Source organism: Taudactylus pleione, unplaced genomic scaffold (genome assembly GCF_031769625.1).
Source record: "Taudactylus pleione unplaced genomic scaffold, aTauple2 ptg000434l, whole genome shotgun sequence".
Classification (NCBI taxonomy): domain Eukaryota; kingdom Metazoa; phylum Chordata; class Amphibia; order Anura; family Myobatrachidae; genus Taudactylus; species Taudactylus pleione.
Genome location: NW_028284836.1, coordinates 6,872,957 through 6,891,619, shown reverse-complemented (window position 1 = coordinate 6,891,619; position 18,663 = coordinate 6,872,957).

Genomic DNA, 18,663 nt, shown 5'->3' with positions numbered 1-18,663 from the left:
TTGTACTATTATGTTTGTTTTTGGGTAGGCTGGTCCGGGACTCTGGACCTCATTCAGAGTCGGTCGTAAGCGGTCGCTCGGTCGTACGCCTAACTATCGAGAATCAGAGAAAAAAACAATCGCACGGCCGGGCCATCTCAACCAAAGTGACGCCCATACATGAACAAAGCACCTCCTCTAGCTAACGAATGATAGCAGTTAGCGATCGAGTCAATCGTTGTCAGTCGTTGTCAGTCGCTGTATGTTAATTTTCTTCTGCTGGTTGCGGCCGCTTGTGTTGTGTGCAAATTACATCAAAAATTAACAAAAAAACGCATAGAATAAGCCATCCCCATGAAATTTATTTCTTATTATTATTCGCTAATGCTAACGCTACTGAATCAATTACAAGCCAATTAGCAGTGTTATTAGCGACAACAAAGGATTATTAGCTGCTTGCAATGTGTGGCACAAAATAGAAACATCAGACATAACATCAGTCATATTCGATAGTATCGATTGTACTCTGGGGCCTGAGAGAGCACGTACCCAACCTCAAGCTGTACGATCAGCCAGGCCTCTAACTTGCTCACAGAGTGACGTTTTACTACTTCCGGCCTTCTATGTCGGTCGTAGGAGGAAATTTATGTACGCCCCTGAAACGCCCTGAAACGGTGAGGAACGCCTGCGTTTTTAGACCACCACCCACGTCAGCACCCACAAACGGCCTTTCATGTCAATCAACTCCCAGAAGCCACTTCCTGCTCGTAAGCCGTACGATCGACAGCACAACTAGCCGTACGCATGTGTGGTTTGGAAACATCGGATGCGTATGACAGAGCGTCCGCTTACGACCGACTCTGAATGAGGTCCTCTGTCTCTTATAATTATTTCACAGGGGGCTGAAGCTTGGCCTGATTAGTATATTGGAAACCATTTTTCTTTTGCTATATACATGTATATCCTGTTGCTCTGTTTGTTTATATTTCTAGTGTCCAGTCTAGATTCTGTTTTGCTTTCATGTGCTGGAGGGATTTCATTGTCATTCTCCATTTGTGCCTGGGACCTGGGCCATACCAGGCTCATGGTCATATAGTATATTGCCCCTGTCTTATATGTGGTATTAAAATCCTTTATTTGGGTTGGGGGGTGTTTAGGGGATTTTAGAATATATTGTCTCATTACTGATGTATGTGTGTTGCCCTGTTAATAATTGTCATTGATATATATTCAATGTTGTTGAAATTGTTGCTTAGGCCTATACCTGTATATCCTGATTTATCTGCTAATTATTGTCTGGGTTGGGTCTGTATCCTGTTATGTATTAATGTATGGGAGTAATTATATATCTGTTTAGGCTGGAGAGTTTGTCCATGCTTATGATTATTAGTTTATTGCCTCTGTTAATAATGTGGTCTTTGTATCCTTATTTTAGTAGAGGGGATAATTTTTTTTTATTTGGTATTGGAAGGGGGGATTGGTGTTAGTTAGTTTAAGGGGATAGGGAGGGTATTTTCTCTTTTAAGGGATCCAAGTATGCCTGGATTGGGGTTAGGCCATACAGGGTGGGGTGTTACGGGTAGGTTTGATTTATATTTATTTCCTTTGGGGCATAGATGCCTACCTTTCAGTTGCTCTTCCCGGGAGAAGCCCGGGTAAGAGAAGCAGCAGGGGGGGTGACGGGGGCGGGGCCTGACAAATCGCGTCATTAAGCCCCGCCCCCTCGCGGTAAAATTGCCGCGATTGGTTAAAATTTGCGTAGGGGGCGGGGCCAAACAACGTGATTCATGTAGAATCACGTCTTAAGCCCCCGCCCCCTACACGGAGACCCGCGATCGCCGCCAGAATTCTCCTCATTCTGCCCACTTCACTAGGAAGTGGGCAGAATGCGGGAGAAATGCCTACCCTTCCGGGGGTGCGGGGGGTTACCCGAAAAATCGGGAGCCTCCCGCGAAAACCGGGAGGGTAGGCATGTATGCTTTGGGGTATATGTATGTTTTTGATATTTGGATAGATGTGCATGTTTTTCTATTAAGATATTCCCTGTTGCTTTGCTATGGGATCCTTATATTAAGATTGGTAGTGTTGGGGTATCTGTAACATTTAAGGGGGAGAATCAAGGATTATACACTGTACTTCTCATATCGCCGGATTTACTGGCTTGATTGGCACCTTCAAGTCATATTTTGTTTAAAAATTTTAGTTACAGAGTACTCAACATATTCTGATATTTATGTATCATATTCTAATTCTGTGTACATTGCTATATGTTTCTCCCCAATGTATGTTTTATGTGTTTTCACATCTGCCTTAACTCAACTATTCTGCATTTTCTAATTGTTGTTGGGTGTTTGTTCGAAAACTCAATAAAGAATACTCAATTTAAAACTAAGGGAATCCTGTATGCTGTGCATAAAGGGCCTGATTCAGAGCCGCTCGTAAGCGGCCGCTCGTTCGCACCGAGCGATGTTCGCACAACTGCACATGCGTGTGGGTCGTAATGCGCATGCGCCAACCAGTCATTGCGGTCGGAAATCGAGCGCTCGCAAAATAGCGAGTGCCTGCTAATCTGAGTGACAGGATGAGGCGTTTGTGGGTGGTAACAGGGGAAGGTGCTTGAAAACGGGGAGTGGAGATCCGAACGCAGGCGTGCCAAACGGTCAAAACGGGCGCTTTAAGGGTGTGCATAATTAACAAAGCAGCGTCATCGACCACGTCACTGGGTTGTTTCTTAGCCTGAACTGTTCGCATGATTGCGGTAGGAAAATCCAACCACAAGCACTGCGAGCAGTTCAGACGCCTTTCGATGTACTCGATTAATCTAATAAATAGCGGAGATGACGTAGGATGCGAGCGGCCAGGGGGCGTCTTTACAAAATAGCGAGCGCATGTTTCGTTCGCTCGCTCAGACATAGAGGCGTCAACAGACCGCAAAGAGCGAGCGCTCAATTTAAATATCCGGCCCCTTTTTCTGAACAAGCGAGCGCAAATAGCGTCCGGCTCTGAATCAGGCCCAAAGTACTAAGGGACAATCCTATATACTGTGCATAAAGTACTAAGGGACAATCCTATATACTGTGCATAAAGTACTAAGGGACAATCCTATATACTGTGCATAAAGTACTAAGGGACAATCCTATATACTGTGCATAAACTATGGGACAATCATATACTGTATACATAGGACAATTATCTATACTAAGGGTAAATCTGATGTACTATACACTATACAGAGAATATGGGAAAATCCTGTATACTGCATAGACGCTATGGAAATCACATGTATTCGGACCATCAGGAGGGAAGTATAGTGGGTGGGACTTGGTGACACAAGTTGCGTCATCATCATGTCATATTCCCGCCCCCTTTCCTGATAGGTTACCGGGGAGAATAGCTGCTCTGCCAGAAGTCCAACCAGTCTCACCCTAGAATATTTTAGGATATTTCACTCCTGGATATTTTAGGAGAGTTGCCTGTTGCTGGGGCAGGAGAAGCATGGCTATCGCCTCCTGTATTCCCAGAGGGGGTACTTCTGGCTTGTTGGGTTTATAGACCCTGGGTGTCTTAGGGGCATGACCATACTAATCTAGGAGTATGCAGACAACACTAAGCAGTGCTACAGATAGCCAGACAAGGAGCAGAGGACATCAAGATGAAGCTAGCAAATGGCGAAGACAGCTAAAGAGCAAACCGGCAAACTAGCAAACACCTCACCCTGCTAGGCCCTGGAATGAGAAGGGACAGTCTGTCAATAGCCAGATCCATCACTTGCTGAATGGAAGCCTTTGTCATGTGACCCCCGACCAAGATGGTGACTCGGCCATACAGTGATCGACAGGGGTGCTCCAGTATATACCATCTAGAGCTCGGTAAAGCATCATTTAAATGATGGATTTAGGGGTTCCTTAGTATTTATGTGGTATGCAGTGTTGCTTAAATTATGGCTTTTGCTATATCTTTGCAGCCTTACAGATGTATGCAGGGAAAACCTGTTATATATGTGTATCCCACTTAAATGATATGAGCAGCAACCCAGCATGTACAGCCCACTACTCATATGGCCCACCGCTAGTTATATACATCACACCCACTTCATCCTCCAACATTTCCCCAGACCCATCTGCCTTTCTCAAAGTTGACTTTTGTTTTTGGCCCACTAACCCCCCCCCCACCTCCCCCATAGCTGGGCCCTTAGCCTCTTAGGCATCGGTGGTGGATGCTGCAACCATTAAAAGGGTTTGACTACATTCCATTTTACCACTGGTTATAAATGAAATTACTCAACTAAGTAGATGGCGTTTTTTCAAGTGTTCAAGACGGCCAAACAATGAAATCACATCGACATAAATTATAACTTCTGGGTGCTCTTCCTTGGATGAAACGTGACAGATATATGAAAGATAATGATATTAATCATCCTACTTTTGGTAACGGAAGACCAATATTTGTCTCACTCAAACAATGATCACTACGGGTGGCTCAACAGAAACACTGGAAATAGAAACTTTCTTTAAAGTAAAAGATCATCAACAACAGCAGACAAGGTCAATCGTACAAAGACATAATAGTGACAGATGACATGACACACAGGAGGAAGAGAATAATCGCTCAGTTATCTTCAGTAAACAGAAACTTTATAAGTTATATAATGGCTTTCCAAGGGCAGCTCTAAAAGGCACCGTGACGTCGTTCCGAGACAACTCGCCGGCTATAGTTACTGTAGCACAAAATGATGTATTGCTCTAAAACTCCAATGTAACTGGGGGGTATTTAATAAACAGTAGAATAGATAATATTTTTAGGTTGCACATTCTCAGCTGGCTCACCTATCTCTGGGCCTGGGTAGAGATGTGGACAGTATTGCACAGGCAGAAAGAAGCAGCTTTTCAATACCATCCAGCAAATATTTAAATGCTGCAGGCGGCAACTATAGGAGATAGAGGTACTAGACAGAGGGCTAGGGATAAGGGAGAAATGCCTGTACTTATCGGAAGGCTGGAGGAACACTGGGCCTGATTCAGAGCCGCTCGTAAGCGGCCGCTTGTTCGCTCCGAGCGATGTTCGCACATCTGAGCATGCCTATGGGTTTTAGTACACATGCGCGAACCAGTCAGTGCGGTCGAAAATCGTGTGCTCGCAAAATAGCGAATGCCTGCTAATATCAGTGACAGGATGAGGCGTTTGTGGGTGGTAACAGGGGAAGGTGCTTGAAAATGGGGAGTGGAGATCCGAACGCAGGCGTGCCAAACGGTCAAAACGGGCGTTTTAAGGGTGTGCATAATTAACAAAGCAGCATCATCGACCACGTCAGTTGGGTGTCTTTTAGCCAGAACTGCTCGCATGATTGCGGTAGGAAAATGCAACCACAAGAATAGCGAGCAGTTCATTCGCCTTTCGATGTACTTGATTAATCTAATAAATAGCGGAGATGACGTATGATGCGAGCGGCCAGGGGGTGTTTTTTACAAAAACGTCCGCATGTTTTGTTCGCTCGTTCAGACATAGAGGCGTCAGCAGACCACAAAGAGCGAACGGTCAATTTAAATAGCCAGCCCCTTTTTCTGGACGAGCGAGCGCAAATAGCATCCGGCTCTGAATCAGGCCCACAGTGCTGACTTGGAAGTCAGTCACATGACCACCAGGACCCGAAAGCCGCGTGGAGCCTCTGCAGCCGTCGGGAGCAGGTAAATCACAGCTGGGCCACCAGAGATAAGCCGCCATTTGAACATGTGGCCTCACTAAGCAGCACGCCTCCCCACGTGTTCCTCGCAGAGCGTTTCTTCTGCAGTACTCTCATTGTCACCAGTGCCACTGCCATGTGGTGTCCCACAGGGGTCTATACTATCCGCCATGCTTTTTGCAGTAAACATGCTGCCACTGGGTGAAATAATCAGAGATGTACTAAACCTTGGAGTGTAGAGTGATAAGTACCAACCAATCAGCTCCTGTCACTTGACAGACTGTTGTGTTTGAAAAGTGTCAGGAGCTGATTGGTACTTTATCTCTCTACACTTTATCCTTCTCCAAGGCTTAGTACATCTAACCCCCTGGTCTATCACTGCTATGCAGATGATACTCAGCTGTACCTGTCCTTCGCTCAATACCAACCCTGAATGGCTGCCTAGCTGAGCTCCAGGTACTGAAAACCCAATACCAACCCTAAATGGCTGCCTAGCTGAGATCCAGGTACTGAGAACCCAATACCAACCCTGAATGGCTGCCTAGCTGAGATCCAGGTACTGAGAACCCAATACCAACCCTAAATGGCTGCCTAGCTGAGATCCAGGTACTGAGAACCCAATACCAACCCTGAATGGCTGCCTAGCTGAGCTCCAGGTACTGAGAACCCAATACCAACCCTAAATGGCTGCCTAGCTGAGCTCCAGGTACTGAGAACCCAATAACAACCCTAAATGGCTGCCTAGCTGAGCTCCAGGTACTGAGAACCCAATAACAACCCTAAATGGCTGCCTAGCTGAGCTCCAGGTACTGAGAACCGAATAACAACCCTAAATGGCTGCCTAGCTGAGATCCATGTACAGAGAACCCAATACCAACCCTAAATGGCTGCCTAGCTGAGCTGCAGGTACTGAGAACCCAATAACAACCCTAAATGGCTGCCTAGCTGAGATCCAGGTACTGAGAACCCAATACCAACCCTAAATGGCTGCCTAGCTGAGTTCTAGGTAATGAGAACCCAATAACAACCTACTCCCGACAAAACTGAGATCCTTATAATAGATGCTAACTATCAGAGGGGTAGACTGCAGCATAGCCAACCAACAGGAATCACCCTTGGGGGTTCCAGAATTGCAATACACTGAACATGTGCGGAATCTGGGTGTTGTCCTGGATAGTGGTATCTGACACTTAAACATCAGGTGTCAGCCACAATCAAATCCTCATTTATTCATCTGAGGAACATTGCCAGAACCAAGCACTTAATTCACTCAGAAGATCTGCCTAAAGTCATACATGCATTTATATCATCACGCCTAGACTATTGCAACGCCCTCTACCTGGGTCTCCCAGCAAAAGAATTGCACTGCTTGCAGATGGTACAAAATGCAGCTGCCAGGCTATTAACCAACCAGCTCCGTTCCAGCCACATAACACCCACTTACTCCCTTCACTGGCTGACTGTCAGATGGCGAATCTGTTCCAAGATTGGCTTACTGACTTTCATAGCCCTCCATGCAGGGTTGTCTTAACAGCAGTGTGTGTTGACCCTGGGCAAAGCAATGCACTGGGGCCGCTACCCACCCATTCACGGGAAAAAAATTTAAATGGTCAATAAAATTAAACCCTCCTGCATGCCCATTAGACCTCCCACACATGCAGAAGAGACTCTATCTGACTGGTCTGAAGCTGGCGGATGAAGTGAAAGTGGGACTGAGGGGAGTACTCGTCACCAGGGGGCAGTAGCAGATCTAGACTTCTCTTTAGGGGGGGCGGTTTAACAATGAATCCTGCCTCCTCCTCCTCTCTAGTACTGACTCCTCCCATTTTCAGTCATGACTCCTCCCCTTTCCAATACTGCCTCCTGCAGGCCCTGCACACCAGTATACTATGTCATAGGAACAGTGGTGTCACTAGGGTTGGTGTCACCTAGTATGTTCCGCACCCCCCCTTAGTGACACCGCTGATCCATGTAAAGTAGGAATAAAGTTGTATATTAATCTTTACATAACTAACTGGTTAAAATTAATAATACATTCTTACAGCTTTGTAGAATAGACAGCTTGTTGTACAATTCAAATTCACTGATGCAGGCCCAGTTATGTGGGGGTGGGGTCGGGCAACTTACTTTTCATACCCAGTACATGCCGCTGTGGTGTAATGGCAGACAGTGCCAGTTCAGGCCAAAGTGGTGGTAAAACTGAACCTAATGAGCCTTTAGTTCATCCCAGTTGCCAAACACATGGATGCGTGTTACCTGATGGGTAATAGTCTCACCCCATCTAGGTGCTTGCTGATAGGATTCTTCATCCAGACCCATCAATCAATCACTGATCTGATCTAATTTTGGAAAATCATTATGGGGGCAGCACCAATGACTATTTTGGTACAAAGGGACCTAAATTCTCAAAAAGACACCTATCTGACTAACTCTAGGCTGCGGACACAACAGTGTTAAAACTTTAAGGGTAAGACGTGTCTTTAAACCAAGCACAATATGAATAGAAGTTCATATAAAAATGATAATTAATATAATTTTATCACTCTCCAAGCTTTTATCAATACCCCCCTTGGCTTAGTACATCTCCCCCGTGACCCTTATAGGGACATTTATAAATACAGTATGCTCAGTGGGATGTAATAATGTAATTAGTTGAATGTATATAATGTGTTTTATATAGAGATTCCCGGAGCCTCAAATCACTACACTATGCTAATGATAACATACTGTATAGATCCTTGGATTGGCTGAATGTCTGGACGTAGCTCTTCACACTGCAAACTTGCCTACACAGCATGGATGAGCTGAAAACTCTGGACCTGATACAGACCCGCTCGCTAGGATGCGTTCGCTCATAGCCGGCCGATTGTCGCCTTCTGCGCATGCGTACGCATGGCAGTGCGCATGCGCGAACCAGTGCGAGAGATCGGGAAGAGTTCGCTCGTTCGCATATACAGCCCAGCAGAGTGAGTGACATCAGAAGCCGTTTGTGGGTGGTGACAGGGGCTGGCCACTGGAAATGGGGGAGTGGAGGTGCGAACGCAGACGTGCCTGAGCGTCTTATCGCCGTTTCAGAGGCGTGCATAATTAACAGGCAGTGTCATAGTACTCGTCACCTGGTTGTATTGCACACTGGAGTGACCGCAGTGCTTGCGTCAGGGTATAGTCAACCTCAAGCACTGATCGCTTACGATGGTACCTGATGTGCCGATGGTTGCATACACTTCCTGGGGATGACGTGCGCAAGTGGGGCGTCTTAAGATAAGACAGGCTGGTGGGCGTCTGCATACACATAGTGATCACACGCCAAGACATAGTGGGCGTGCTAATGCCTTGCCGTGCCGTCACTTAGCCGAATTTGCATACGCTGGGTGCGAGCGTACGCCTCTAGCGAGCGGGCCTGAATTGAGCCCTCTGTGCTGCTGTTAGTATGCTAATGCTCTTATTGGCTACAGGTTTTTTTTATCCCCACCTACGGAATTTCATCTCTTCTGCACCCGTGTGGCACAGATTGAGGAATGATTACACTAGGTGCGCGGACACTAGTCAGGCACATAACATTGCCAGGTTCGGTTTCAGTTATGCCACACGGTTCTTACTGTTACATATTTTTTAGGAATTAATTTTAACCAGTTTCAGGTCATCGTATTGAACAGAATGTACTGTGAATCATTCGTAATTACAATAAAAATTCCCCTGATAACATTTTATATAATTTCCTTACAAAATACATGATCGCTGTATCATAACAAAAAACAACTTGAGTAGATAACTGCCATTAATCCTCTTAGCCTTGGTTGCCACTGGTTACAATTAATGGCATCATCAGATGTATAATTTCTCAGCAATTTATAAAATAATTCAAGTTATACTTTAAGAGATTATATGTATTTTAATATGAAAGGTTTTAGGTTTATCTGCGAGGCCATACCATCATTACAGACCAAAGGCATTCTATAAACTTCTCCTAAACTGTAGTACAAAATGCTTGGAAAGTTTTACCACAACAGAACCCTGAGGCGTAAGTTGATACCAGGAGCCTGGAGGTGAAATAGCTATTGGGGCCCCCTCTGCTCGCATGCACTACCAACACTCCAGTCCCAGTAGCACTCACACACACTCCCCCAAACCCACATTCACTACCAACACCCCAGCAGCACCCAGTCACACACTCTCCTCCCCATGCATTCACTTCCAACACCCCAGCAGCACCCAGTCACACACTCTCTTCCCCCTGCATTCACTTCCAACACCCCCCAGTCACACACTCTACTCCCCCTGCATTCACTGCAAACACCCCAGCTGCACCCAGTCACACACTCTCCTCCCCCTGCATTCACTGCAAAAACCCCAGCAGCACCCAGTCACACTCTCTCCTCCCCCTGCATTCACTGCAAAAACCCCAGCAGCACCCAGTCACACACTCTCCTCCCCCTGCATTCACTTCCAACACCCCAGCAGCATTAATTCACAGATGTTCCTCCTACTGCATTCACTGCCAACACCCCAGCAGCACCCAGTCACACACTCTCCTCCCCCTGCATTCACTTCCAACACATCCCAGTCACTCTACTCCCCCTGCATTCACTGCAAACACCCCAGCAGCACCCAGTCACACACTCTCCTCCCCCTGCATTCACTTCCAACACCCAAGCAGCATCAAGTCACAGATGTTCCTCCTACTGCATTTACTGCCAACACCCCAGCAGCACCCAGACAAAGACCCTTTCTCCCTGCATTCATTACTAACAGCAGCCAGACAAACTCTCTCTCCCCTGATTTCACTGCCAACACCCCAGCAGAACCCAAACACTCCCACACAAATACAGTACTACCTGCGCTGATCAGGGTTTTCCATTCTCGCTATTTGCTGCTCCCACAGCAACAGCAGAGGAGGCAGGTGCTGCATTAGCTAGGGGGGAATACCAACAAAGGAGGGAAGGCAATGCACTCTAGCATCTGCCATGGGCCTTTTATGTACATTGGTGTGGTTCCTTGCCGGAGATCCAACCATAAAGACCGGACTCCAGGGTGGGGGCCCTAGGAGAGGGAGGCCTGTGGCACATGCCCCCAGGGCTCCCTACTTATTCATGCGCATAAAGCAGAACCTGGAGCAATGGAGGAGGTCAGTGTGCCCGGAGGCGACCGTCTTCCATTGCCTCCTGTATTTACATCCCTGACAGAACCGCATCCTGTACATCAGGGGTATTCGACATGCAGCCCTCGAGCTGTTGTAGAACTACAAATCCTAGCATGCCCTGACACAGTTTTAGCATGCTCTAATATCAAAACTGTGGCAGGGGCATGCTGGGATGTGTAGTCCCACAGCAGCTGGAGAGCCACATGTTGCATATCCTATAGTACATCAGCATTACATTTTGTGTGTGTCTGTGTGTGGGGAGGGGGAGATTTGATGAAGTCTGAAAAATATTTAAAGTAGAGATTGATGGTGTGTACACACGGTACGATTAAAATGCACGATATGAACGTTATCGATCATATCGTGCATTTTTCGGTGCCTCCAACCCACCAACGACCTTTGATGCGCGGGCATGTACTGTATGTACGATAAATATATCGTCCATCGACCGTACATGCAGGCCAACCTGGTTGATATCGACCAGGTTACTATAGGGACCCCGTGATCGTTGATCGCGGGTCGCTAGCCGTCGTTGGTGGGTTGGTGGTGTGCTGGATGATCGATATTAAACAATATATAGGTCATCAACACCAAAACAAGCCAATATAAAAACATAATGGTGAAGATATCCTTGTTCTTATAATAAATCTGCAGTGAGTATATTCAAAGTTTTATTTTTTCTTTGTTTGGATTAAAGAAGTTGCTAAGATGTCGTTTTTTCTTGCGCAGTGAAGATGGAGGACTTATTACAGGTGCTCGGCGTGGTCCCAAAGCTTACTAATAACTTATGTCTGGCAGAGAGACAGTTGGGTTTGCTGATAAATAGGGCCGTAAATAAAGAATTTAGGAACACAATAAACACCCCGAGCACCTGCTGAAAAGTAAATGCTAAGCAGGGCGCAGGCGGACGTAATCTGTGCTCTTATGTAAACAGCGCAATTTGCATAGAAAATGTGACAACTTTAACATTTATAGTGAAAAGGGCACTTTCCGGCCATTTCTAACGAAGCAGACACCGGACCTTTCCGCCACGCCAGTGTCTCTCTGGTCTAATGAGATTTACGCAGACATACACTATAATGAGCACAGGAGATATCACGGCACACGGTCTGCTGCAGAATGTCGCAAAACTTTTCCCAAAAGACCATTGTTCAATAAATCAGAAGATTTCGTTTTTCTCTGTTTCATGTTCTTATTATTATTATTCCAAAAGGAGCTTATTAGATTCCCAAGAGACTTGTATAGATAGAGAAGAGCAGGGGACTTGGGGCCTGATTCATTACCGATCGCAACTGTGGCCGATTGTTGCATTCTGCACATGTGTGAACCGGCCACTGCGATCAGTTCTGCAGTAAGAGACTACTCAGACTCATCCCAGAGTGATTGACAGGAAGTGTTGTTTGTGGGAGGTGAAGGGAGGGGGAGGGGTTGGCGAAACGCAGGCGTGCCAGTAAGTTTGAACGCTGTTGCAGGGGCGTGCATAAATTATCCACTGCGATGCCCTATGAAGCCTGAGTATCCATAGCATGTGATGAGGTTAGTAATTCCTGAGTAAGGTCAGAGCTGTGTAAGTGTGCGTGATGCTGTGATGGTACTCCATGTTACTGATGGAATCTCAGTCTTGTGTAATCAGTGTGTGTGATGAGGTTAGTAAAATCCTGAGTAAGGTCAGAGCCTGTGTAAGTGTGTGTGAGGCTGTGATGGTACTCCATGTTACTGATGGTTTCTCAGTCTTGTGTAGTCACTGTGTGTGATGAGGTTAGTAATTCCTGAGTAAGGTCAGAGCCTGTGTAAGTGTGTGTGAGGCTGTGATGGTACTCCATGTTACTGATGGTATCTCAGTCTTGTGTAATCAGTGTGTGTGATGAGGTTAGTAATTCCTGAGTAAGGTCAGAGCCTGTGTAACTGTGTGAGGCTGTGATGGTACTCCATGTTACCGGTGGTTTCTCAGTCTTGTGTAATCACTGTGTGTGATGAGGTTAGTAATTCCTGAGTAAGGTCAGAGCCTGTGTAAGTGTGCGTGATGCTGTGATGGTACTCCATGTTACTGATGGAATCTCAGTATTGTGTAATCACTGTGTGTGATGAGGTTAGTAATTCCTGAGTGAGGTCAGAGCCTGTGTAAGTGTGTGTGAGGCTGTGATGGTACTCCATGTTACTGATGGTTTCTCAGTCTTGTGTAGTCACTGTGTGTGATGAGGTTAGTAATTCCTGAGTAAGGTCAGAGCCTGTGTAAGTGTGTGTGAGGCTGTGATGGTACTCCATGTTACTGATGGTATCTCAGTCTTGTGTAGTCACTGTGTGTGATGAGGTTAGTAAAATCCTGAGTAAGGTCAGAGCCTGTGTAAGTGTGTGTGAGGCTGTGATGGTACTCCATGTTACTGATGGTTTCTCAGTCTTGTGTAGTCACTGTGTGTGATGAGGTTAGTAATTCCTGAGTAAGGTCAGAGCCTGTGTAAGTGTGTGTGAGGCTGTGATGGTACTCCATGTTACTGATGGTATCTCAGTCTTGTGTAATCAGTGTGTGTGATGAGGTTAGTAATTCCTGAGTAAGGTCAGAGCCTGTGTAACTGTGTGAGACTGTGATGGTACTCCATGTTACCGGTGGTTTCTCAGTCTTGTGTAATCACTGTGTGTGATGAGGTTAGTAATTCCTGAGTAAGGTCAGAGCCTGTGTAAGTGTGCGTGATGCTGTGATGGTACTCCATGTTACTGATGGAATCTCAGTATTGTGTAATCACTGTGTGTGATGAGGTTAGTAATTCCTGAGTGAGGTCAGAGCCTGTGTAAGTGTGTGTGAGGCTGTGATGGTACTCCATGTTACTGATGGTTTCTCAGTCTTGTGTAGTCACTGTGTGTGATGAGGTTAGTAATTCCTGAGTAAGGTCAGAGCCTGTGTAAGTGTGTGTGAGGCTGTGATGGTACTCCATGTTACTGATGGTATCTCAGTCTTGTGTAATCAGTGTGTGTGATGAGGTTAGTAATTCCTGAGTAAGGTCAGAGCCTGTGTAACTGTGTGAGGCTGTGATGGTACTCCATGTTACCGGTGGTTTCTCAGTCTTGTGTAATCACTGTGTGTGATGAGGTTAGTAATTCCTGAGTAAGGTCAGAGCCTGTGTAAGTGTGTTTGAGGCTGAGATGGTACTCCATGTTACTGATGGTTTCTCAGTCTTGTGTAATTACTGGGTGTGATGAGGTTAGTGATTCCTGAGTAAGGTCAGAGCCTGTGTAAGTGTGTGTGAGGCTTTTATGGTACTCCATGTTACTGATGGGCTCTCAGTCTTGTGTAGTCACTGTGTGTGATGAGGTTAGTAATTCCTGAGTGAGGTCAGAGCCTGTGTAAGTGTTTGTGAGGCTGTGATGGTACTCCATGTTACAGATGGTATCTCAGTTTTGTGTAATCACTGCGTGTGATGAGGTTAGCAATTCCTGAGTAAGTTCAGAGCCTGTGTAAGTGTGTGTGCAGATGTGATGGTACTCCATGTTACTGATGGTTTTTTCAGACTTGTGAAATCATTGCGTGTGATGAGGTTAGCAATTCCTGAGTAAGGTCAGAGCCTGTGTGTGTGCGAAGATGTGATGGTACTCCATGTTACCGATGGTTTCTCAGTCTTGTGTAATCACTGCGAGTGATGAGGTTAGTAATTCCAGAGTAAGGTCAGAGCCTGTGTAAGTGTGTGTGAGGCTGTGATGGTACTCCATGTTACTGATGGCCTCTCAGTCTTGTGTAATCACTGCATGTGATGAGGTTAGTAATTCCTGATTAAGGTCAGAGCCTCTGTAAGTGTGTGTGAGGCTATGATGGTACTCCATGTTACTGATGGTCTCTCAGTCTTGTGTAATCACTGTGTGTGATGAAGTTAGTAATTCCTGAATAACGTCAGAGCCTGTGTAAGTGTGTGTGAGGCTGTGATGGTACTCCATGTTACTGATGGTGTCTCAGTCTTGTGTAATCACTGTGTGTGATGAGGTTAGTTATTCCTGAGTAAGGTCAGAGCATGTGTAAGTGTGAGGATATGCTGGTACTCCATGTTACTGATGGTTTCTCAGTCTTGTGTAATCACTGTGATGAGGTTAGTATTTTCTGAGTAAGGTCAGAGCCTGTGTAAGTGTGTGTGAAGATGTGATGGTACTCCATGTTACTGATGGTATCTCAGTCTTTTGTAATCACTGTGTGTGATGAGGTTAGTAATTCAGAGCCTGTGTAAGTGCGTGGGACGCTGTGATGGTACTCCATGTTACTGATGGTCTCTCAGTCTTGTGTAATTAGTGGGTGTGATGAGGTTTGTGATTCCTGAGTAAGGTCAGAGCCTGTGTAAGTGTGTGTGCAGATGTGATGGTACTCCATGTTACTGATGGTTTTTTCAGACTTGTGTAGTCACTGTGTGTGATGAGGTTAGTAATTCCTGAGTAAGGTCAGAGCCTGTGTAAGTGTGTGTGAGGCTGTGATGGTACTCCATGTTACTGATGGTTTCTCAGTCTTGTGTAGTCACTGTGTGTGATGAGGTTAGTAATTCCTGAGTAAGGTCAGAGCCTGTGTAAGTGTGTGTGAGGATGTGATGGTACTCCATGTTACTGATGGTTTCTCAGTCTTGTGTAGTCACTGTGTGTGATGAGGTTAGTAATTCCTGAGTAAGGTCAGAGCCTGTGTAAGTGTGTGTGAGGCTGTGATGGTACTCCATGTTACTGATGGTTTCTCAGTCTGGTGTAGTCACTGCATGTGATGAGGTTAGTAATTCCTGAGTAAGGTCAGAGCCTGTGTAAGTGTGTGTGAGGCTGTGATGGTACTCCATGTTACTGATGGCCTCTCAGTCTTGTGTAATCACTGCGTGTGATGAGGTTAGTAATTCCTGAGTAAGGTCAGAGCCTGTGTAAGTGTGTGTGAGGCTGTGTTGGTACTCCATGTTACTGATGGTGTCTCAGTCTTGTGTAATCACTGTGTGTGATGAGGTTAGTTATTCCTGAGTAAGGTCAGAGCATGTGTAAGTGTGTGTGAGGATGTGATGGTACTCCATGTTACTGATGGTTTCTCAGTCTTGTGTAATCACTGTGTGTGATGAGGTTAGTAATTTCTGAGTAAGGTCAGAGCCTGTGTAAGTGTGTGTGAAGATGTGATGGTACTCCATGTTACTGATGGTATCTCAGTCTTGTGTAATCACTGTGTGTGATGAGGTTAGTAATTCAGAGCCTGTGTAAGTGTGTGTGAGGCTGTGATGGTACTCCATGTTACTGATGGTTTCTCAGTCTTGTGTAATCACTGTGTGTGATGAGGTTAGTAATTCCTGAGTAAGGTCAGAGCCTGTGTAAGTGTGTGTGAGGCTGTGATGGTACTCCATGTTACTGATGGTTTCTCAGTCTTGTGTAGTCACTGCATGTGATGAGGTTAGTGATTCCTGAGTAAGGTCAGAGCCTGTGTAAGTGTGTGTGAGGCTGTGATGGTACTCCATGTTACTGATGGTATCTCAGTCTTGTGTAGTCACTGTGTGTGATGAGGTTAGTAATTCCTGAGTGAGGTCAGAGCCTGTGTAAGTGTGTGTGAGGATGTGATGGTACTCCATGTTACTGATGGTTTCTCAGTCTTGTGTAGTCACTGTGTGTGATGAGGTTAGTAATTCCTGAGTGAGGTCAGAGCCTGTGTAAGTGTGTGTGAAGATGTGATGGTACACCATGTTACTGATGGTTTCTCAGTCTTGTGTAATCACTGTGTGTGATGAGGTTAGTAATTCCTGAGTAAGGTCAGAGTCTGTGTAAGTGTGTATGAAGATGTGATGGTACTCCATGTTACTGATGGTTTCTCAGTCTTGTGTAATCACTGTGTGATGAGGTTAGTAATTCCTGAGTAAGGTCAGAGCCTGTGTAAGTGTGTGTGAGGCTGTGATGGTACTCCATGTTACTGATGGTTTCTCAGTCTTGTGTAATCACTGTGTGTGATGAGGTTAGTAATTCCTGAGTAAGGTCAGAGCCTGTGTAAGTGTGTGTGAGGCTGCGATGGTACTCCATGTTACTGATGGTTTCTCAGTCTTGTGTAGTCACTGTGTGTGATGAGGTTAGTAATTCCTGAGTAAGGTCAGAGCCTGTGTAAGTGTGTGTGAGGCTATGATGGTACTCACTGTTACTGATGGTTTCTCAGTCTTGAGGATTACGGATGTGTGTAAGGTAAGGTGGGCGTCCTTATGTTGTGACAGCATAGCATTTGCAATGGATTAGCATACTATCACAATGGAACTGTGTGCACAATCGTTATTGCAATCGCAGTTGTGATCTTTGCTGAATCCGGCCCTTATTCTGTAAACATCCTTTTGTCTTAGAACATTACGGGGTGGGCATAGCGCCGTCTTCAGAGGAATTGAGTGATAATTTGCTACTGCGTATGCTTGAAAACATTCAGGAATCCCAACGGCGCATGCATTGCACAGAGCGTGCCCCATTGCGTACAGGATCACTGGCATTAAGAACTGTGAGGCAAAATCATAGACATTCCCGGGTGATGAGCATTTGCATATTACCACAATTTTGACTGCGAAAGCCTGTATCTCTGAATCATGCCCTGATTTTACTGCTGAACATGTAAGATGTCATAGCAGCAGCAGCAGCAGCAGACTTTGGTGCACTATAATATCTTTCATGGTATATTAACTGTTTGTTGCACATTAAAGGTTGCTTTTATTCATAGACACAAAAGGGTATATTTACTAAAGTGCGGGTTTTTAGAATTGGAGTTGTTGCCCATAGCAACCAATCAGCTTCTACTTAACAATCATCTAGCACCTTTTAGAAGATAATTGCTAGAATCTGATTGCTATGGGCAACATGTCCACTTCTAAAAACCTGCACTTTAGTAAATACACCCCATAGAATGGATTGGGACAAAGAGAAAGTAACTGTAAAATTATGGACAATGGCCCTCATTCAGAGCCGTACGCTCTGAGCAGAGCGCACGCTCTGAATGAGGGCCGGGCTCCATTTTCATGGAGCGTCCTCCTGGACGCTCGTATAGCTGTGGGTCACCACCCACAGGCTATACGAGCGTGCATTGTGATGGTCGCGATGGTCGAGACCATCGCGACCATCGAATTTGCGAGCCGGAGCCTGCGGTTGAGGTTTTCAACCGCAAGCTCCGGAGTGATTTTGGCTCTATCAGAGCCAAAATCACTCCCACTGACATCACTAGTGATGTCAGTGGGCCGGCTTCTGACGGGAGGCGTTCCCGTGGGAACGCCCCCGTCAGGGAGGCACGCCCCCGGCACGCCCACCAAAGGGGGCGTGCTGTCAATCAACATTGACAGCACGCCCCCTTTGATCGGACACAACGAGCGAAGGACTTTCCTTCGCTCGTCGCGTCTGGCGCATGCGCACGATGGAGCTCCCTCCGTCGTGCGCATGCTCAGTCCATAACATCGACCCACTTGCGAGCGGACAGCCGCTCGCGAGTGGGTCTGAATCAGGCCCAATATTGATAAATGGTAACATTTTAAGGATAAATATTTCTAGGGGCATACAGTATCTTTGCATGGTTGGACTGTTGTTAAAACCATGGACAAGTGGCCACTTACACAAAATCAACGGTTGATTCTCCAATAATGTATCTAAAAAAAAAAAATAATTTAAAAAATGCTACTTACATTCAATCATGTAGTTAGATGCGGGTACATTTAAGATCTCACATTTTTTCAAACCAATTAAAAATTTGATGGGATCTGGCCACTTTGAGGGGGTTCAACCTGTTTGCAGGAAATTTGTGTTTTTTGGACCAATTTTGAGTTCAGACGATTTCGAAATTTGTGTTTTGAAGTTCGAGGTTGCAACTAGGACAATCATTACAATAAATGTACCTGCTAAAGGGGAAATGGTGACACAAGTTCTA